Source organism: Cryptomeria japonica, chromosome 1 (assembly GCF_030272615.1).
Source record: "Cryptomeria japonica chromosome 1, Sugi_1.0, whole genome shotgun sequence".
Classification (NCBI taxonomy): domain Eukaryota; kingdom Viridiplantae; phylum Streptophyta; class Pinopsida; order Cupressales; family Cupressaceae; genus Cryptomeria; species Cryptomeria japonica.
In genome coordinates this window covers 304,251,317-304,258,207 of record NC_081405.1, presented here as the reverse complement: position 1 = coordinate 304,258,207, position 6,891 = coordinate 304,251,317, and the positions used below count along the sequence as shown (strand labels likewise).

General features: G+C 32.7%; 1 non-coding gene across 1 annotated transcript; it reads left to right on the top strand.

Moving 5' to 3' along the window:
- Nucleotides 1-6,075: 6,075 nt before the first annotated feature.
- Nucleotides 6,076-6,148, top strand: TRNAR-CCU (transfer RNA arginine (anticodon CCU)). Its single transcript has one exon. It is a non-coding gene; the product is annotated as a tRNA-Arg (tRNA).
- The last annotated feature ends 743 nt before the right edge of the window (nt 6,149-6,891 follow it).

Genomic DNA, 6,891 nt, shown 5'->3' with positions numbered 1-6,891 from the left:
TAGGGTAGCTTATGTATAGTTGCATATTTTTAATTGTGAGTCCATTCAATCTACTCAACACAAAGGTGAATGAGTATTTTATATTTTCAACCATGTTGAAATAGGTGACATGTTTCTTTCCTTGTATAAATAGAAAATGGAGAGGATAAACGTATTTATTCTTATTTCATATGTGGCGCTCATTTTTAGTGCAATATTAGAAAATTTAAGCAAGGAACACTTGGTGACACATGTGTGGGATTCCTATTGGCTAGAAAAATAAATTCATAAATCTTCTCAAATGTTTACATATGGAGTTGTGAATGATTGAGTTCCTCAAGGGTCCAATTGGTGTATTTGGCAGCCTAAGATCACTGCTTGGTGGAGAGTTCAATTGTATTTCTAACCTAGTTAGCAATAACTAAGTGTGTGATTTCTATAAATCCTATTTAGAAATTCACAAAACTCCCTATTAATACTAACTCTTATGTTGTCATTTTTTACTCCTTTTAGTGTTTTAATACCATTATGGTGATAATTTAATCGAGACACTCTAATTAGAATTTCATTATGTTATGACTTCACTTGGCTATCTAATATATGTATCCATCTTTATTGATTATCTTTTGCCATGTTTCCATATGTGACCAAGATTCTAAGATCATCCTATAATGGCTTGGTTCAATAGCTTAAATATTTTGTTAACCTTGTGTTCTTTATTGCTATTTTAAAAATGACTTAAATTTTTGTTAGTAACTCAACACTTTTCAACACTATCTTCAAAAGTTGAAAGCTAGCCATTAAATCCTATTGAGATAAATATATACAAGGATCAACTTTTTTTTTATGGAAAATGAGTTACTATTGTCAAAGGATTAACTTGTAGACCCTCTCAAATAATTGGTATGACCACCCAATAAAGACAAAGGCACCCAAAAATATTAAGGTCAAACTGAAGAGGACCAAGGTTGACCTTGTAGCATTGATCTACAATTTGATATGGTTTTAATTTTGTAAAGCATATTTTTCACAACTTAGTCATCCTAGATCCAATCTCAAATTTATGTTGTAAGTCTTCTATTGTAGTTGAATCAATATCCTATCTAAATTCAAGATTATCTCTTGTTTCAGTTCATTTATCTATGTTTTAGTTCTTGATCTATCAGATTAATGTACATTTCTAGACTCAACTCCATTTGTCTAGAATTTTGAATCAAAAATTTATTAACACTAGATGTTTTGAAGGGGATGTTCTTCAACTTACTTCATTTTAGAAAACTCATAACATGAATACCTAGAATTTAAGGTTAGATCATCTAATTTTGATCTATTTAACATAATATATATAATTTTTTCTTTGTATTCTTAATATTTGATTTCTTTTTGTGCTTATTGTGATTAAACTAGGGTTTGACCCCTAGTTGCTTGTTATCTTGCAAATCCTACCATCGAGGCTTTTCCTTAAGGGTTTATCATCCTCTCTTATTGATTTCAAACTAGATATTTGTGTCCACATTTACCTTTTTTTATATGAAATTAATCACTATTCTCATTGCTTTGCTTTTTATTTCACCTACATTTTTTACCTAGTTTGGTCATTTTATTCTCCACTATTTTTATTGTTAGATCATTCATCGTGGACTCCCATAGACCCTTTCCTTTGACATGTATCCATGCACATGTCAATGTTTCTAGTTGATAGGCTATATTGCATGGGTTTTTCACACAAAATATGTCTCGCATCGAAAATCCATCTTCTACTCAATAAATTAGTTAGAAAAAAAGCTTAAAATAACTCCATTGAATTCATAATAACAAGCTCATTTTTATTTAAAAGACTGGAAAGTTTGGCTATAAAATCTCTGAATCAAATCAAATCCAACTTTCATTTATTATGAATACCTATTATATAGAGATTGGTTTTGGTGTGTCTTTGTTTAAAAACATTTTGTTGTGATAGGGTTTGCAAATTTTCTTGGAAACGAGTTTTCTAAAATTAAAAGTTATAGAAGGAAATAATAGAACAAGAGGTGGTGTGGAGATGGGAGCGAGAGCAATGGTTTCGAGTATTTCATACAAAGTTGGTGGAGGAGGTGATCACCCTGACGCTCCTCCACATAGGCTTGATTTTTACTAAGTAAGCGAGCTTATTTCTCCCTTGGGCTTTCCTTGGTTACATTATTTGTTGTGTGCTTTGTATGCAAGTGGATGCTTGTCTTTTTCTTCACATTATTTTTCCTAATGGCCTTGGCTAGAGGTGCACATATGCATAAATGTTTTCAAGTCTTGGTGTACTTTTTAATCGATGGATAGCAATCCATCTGTTGAGCCAGAAGAGGCTAATGTTCATAAACATGATATTAAATCATTCAAAGATGTGGTTGTGGCACAATCAGTGGTTATTCTAAAATTTGTGTTCTTTGTGGCTAATTTTTTGTTTGAAATAGAAGCGAATGACAGTACGAGATGAGGAAAACGTAAGACCCCTCCTTCAAACCTTAGGAAACTTTTTGTCTCACCCAATGCAAATATTCTAAAGGTTTTAAATAATGAAAACAATAGATTGAAAAACATTTCTATATTTCTTGTTGTGGTAGGTAGCAATAAGATTCTGCAAGAAAGCTTCTAGGTGAGTGGTTTGAAAATATTTGGTTTAAAAAACTTGGCATTTAAATTTCCTTCTATAGAATGGTGCAAATATGTTTGTTTATAATTTTCTTAAAGATGGCAGAATGCAAGAAACAATTACAAATAAATAGTATTGGAATATAGGTAACTGCACATTTAGGGAGTTAGAATGGACCCCTGAAGTCATTATTGATGAAGTCCTAGCACTTCCGTGCCCTAGATAGATTACTATTAAGAACTTATTGCCTATAATATGGACACCCATAGCCCAATAGATCCCCTCCTTAGACAAAGTCATAAGGATGGATGAGGTTAGGGTTACTTTGCCACACTTAGATGCCAAGGTTTTAGCTTCTCTTACTCTTGGGGTCAAAATACCTAGTTCTACTGAGATTAATATTAAAGAAGAGTCATTTTCTTGTAAGATTGAAGTGCTAGGGGGTTAAATGTCTGCTACTTATATCGTAAATAAGGAAATATTCAAAAAATTGTTCTATTATCACTAATAGACATGGAAAAACCAACAATTCTCTTATTTCTAGTGGCCACCATCAGAAAATGACTTGAACAAGTATGCCAAACCCAATTCTATGGCTAAGTTGAATGATGGTGTCCTATCCCAAATGGTCAAGTCTTGAAAATGCATCCCCTCCAAACACAATAGTGAGTCATCTTTGTCTGCATTAGCCTCCACCCTTGACTCCCTGAAAGATGTTTTTCAGACTAATGTTGATGTTTTGACTAAACCTAAACCTTGTTCACAAACCATCTCTACTAGAGAGTTGCATATTGTTAGCACCATCTCTACCACTTCTAATGAGGTCCTCTCCCTGAGTTTGCTTCCTATGGTTACCTCCCTGAGCCTTGATTGCCTTAAAACTACACCACTACTCTATTCTATTATATTTGCATCAATCAACAAATTCCTAGCCACCAATACCTCAAAGGACTTAAAATATGGTTTGACCCTAGTTTCAGAACACCAAAAAATAGGGAGGAAGAATTCCCAACAATTTGTGGTTCAAAAAATTAGAGAAAATATCACCCTAAGAAAGGAATCTATGAAAGATATTAATGAACCTATTGAAACTGAAGTGTATAGCTTAAACATGAGAATTATCAAACCAACAAATTTCGATACCTTGAGAACTACTAAACTTGTTTCTGACCTTGATTTTGACTATGTTACTGACTTTGCCTTAGAATATACAATTGTACCCAAATAGGGGATTGACAATGAAACTTTTTCAAATAGAATTGGAGGGATTCAAAAGTTAAATCTCAGTAGCAACTTTGTTAATATGCATAATTTTGTGGAGGTTCCCTCTTTAAAGGACCAAACTATCCCTGCTCTCAATAAGTATGGAAAGTAGAGTGAGGAGGTTGTAGTAACCACTAAGAGAGGACGTAGCTTATAAATTTTTGAAAGGAAGCAACTGCCTAGAGTTGTCTTCTCTCTGCCTCTAAAAAATAGAGCAAATACAAAGCAATCCTCATTGGGTATGGTAAGATCGATTTTGTAAAACACAAAAGAATATTACCAAAGTGTACTCATCTCCTGTCTCCAAAAGGAAGGAGTCTGATGATAGGCTTCCTAAATTCTTTGTAAGATTTAGGAAATCAGTGGATTCTTATGAATAATTATGATCATGGATTTTAATTGCACATATTAGAATATTAGGGGTCTGGAAATTCGTGATAGGAAGTATGTTGTCATAAGGTTATCAAGCATGACTAAGAACAAAGATGTTGTATTATTGCAAGAAGTAAACACTATCCACTTCACCCTTGATGTTAATATTTAGTGCATTTGAAAATATGCCTTCCAATTATCTACCACACATGAGAAAGGTAAGAGGGATTCAATTATCCTAATATCTAATAAATGGGCCCAAAATGTTATTGGGAATGGATCCTCTCCTTAAAACAAAGCTATTTGGGTGATCCCAGAAAAAGATGACCTTAAATTTGGATTATATTATGCCTTGATACAAATGGCTATAGTGACATAATTGAGTTAAGGAAATGTCTTTATAACCTTCAAGATATTTCATGGATCTTAGGGGGGATTTTAACATGGTTGAGCACCAAGAGATAAATTTGGGAGAACCAAATTGGAGTGGAAAGGTAATGAGAAGTATTATTGGGCTAAAAAAAAATCTAATTTGAACCCATTGGGTCCCCTTGATGGTAAGAAGGAGGAGCATAAAGTCATATGGTTTACTTGGTGCAACTCTCAACAAGACAAGAGAATAACATAATGCAAAATAGATATATTCTATGCAACAAGGATCATTTTAGTTTTAACATATATGATAATGGTACATATGTAAAAGTGTTTTCTTACACCCTCTTAGATCATCATCCCATTCAAGTTGATATCCTCATGAACAACATAGTTGGTAAGCTGCATAATAACTATAACTTCATGTTGAATATCAATCTATTACAAAATGAAGATTGCAACAATGCCATTTTTATGCTACGAAAAATTAATAAATGGATGATGCAAGATAGGCCTGCCATTGAAAGATGGGAGTATAATGCTAATAATATTTCAAACTATATGTACAATGAAAGCTATGGACAATAGGAGGTCAGAGGATAAGTTAAATGATGATCTCCTAATTGTTGAAACATGCTTACAAGATTATCTTTCTAACTTGGAGCTAAATGAACAACTGGTTGTGGCAAAAAAACTCTTTAAGGAGGTTCCAAACTAGGAAGATACAAGGTCTCAAGTAGGAGAAAAGATGGATTGTATTAAAAAGGGGATAAATGGTCAAAAATTTTCTTTAAATTCCTAAAACACAAAGAAAACAAGGAAAATTTTGATAAAGTGTGGGCTAAAGACAAAGTTGTGCTTAAAATGGGTTATATAAGAGCCTATTTACCCTAAGAGTCAAGAAGAAAGAAGCTTCTATAGGATGTTCATACCTAATAAATTCACTCCTCAAGACATTCATAGTCTATACAAAGACATCACCCTGGAGGAAGTGAAGGCGGCCATTAATGTGCTTAATAATGACAAATACATGGGTGCAGATGGAATGCTTGTGGAGTTTTATAACAATAATATAGAATGGATTAGTGAAGATATGTTGTCGTTTATAAGGAAGCCTTGGACAAAGGGTCCTTGACTGTTTTATCGGTCAAAAAAAATAATATATATAGTTTTATTATAAATATATATTAATTGTTAACATAATTATGTTGAAGATTTTATATATATCACTAATTTATTATTGCTTCCCAATTTTATTTTCTTTTTATATATATTTTTTTAACAATTAATATTTTTAACATTTGAATCTTCTAAACCGACATCACCATATAACAGTGTGGCTGCTGGAATTCGATCCCAGATCTCAACAGCCACGACGTGAAATTCTCACCACTAAACTATAGAATATTTTACTGTTTATTTTATTATAATATAAAATCGTATTAAACTACGACCAGCCATCAGCGCCTGTAGCTCAGTGGATAGAGCGTCTGTTTCCTAAGCAGAAGGTCGTAGGTTCGACCCCTACCTGGCGCGTCTAACGTAACTACCCAGTACAGCTTTCTTATGCCCAGTGCGTAACTGTTTTAAGTTAAAATCTTTAACTAGTCTTATCCTTCTCACTTACTACTATAAATTTAAGGTGGCATTAATTAATTTAACATAATCTTCTGGTTGCACTGGTTTTTTTCACACCTTTTTTTAGTCAAAATTTTTAACTAGTCCTATTCTTCTCACTCAGTACTTTAAATTTAAGGTAGTATTAGATTAATTTAACATAATCTTATGGTTGTTCATTAGTGTACATGTCTTAGTTCAAATTCCACTTTCAAATCATTTCAATCATCAAAAGATATCTACTCAAATCAATGATAAATAATATATATTGTAGCTAGGAAATCGGAAATCATCAAAGCAATTCAATGTTAGTCATAGCTCAATCACAAAAGCTCAAATGCAATGATCAATCCTAATTACATCCAATAGAGACATGAAAGCAAAACATTCAAGATTAAAAACTAAGCAAACCAAATGCAGATCTGAATATCTCCATCATGTGGCTCCATTGTCCTTCTTTCTTCTTCAAATAACTTTTGTTTGTGGATCTCACCTTCAAGTGCATAACCTAATGTGAAAGCAAGATTGACAATTAGCGCAAGAGTACTCAAAGCGTGATTGATTCGACAAAGTAATTCAAACAAGTGATTATTAGGCGAGATTGAAGAAATTCATCCAATTTATAGACAAATTGGAGAAATGATCAAATTAGCATGATTCAA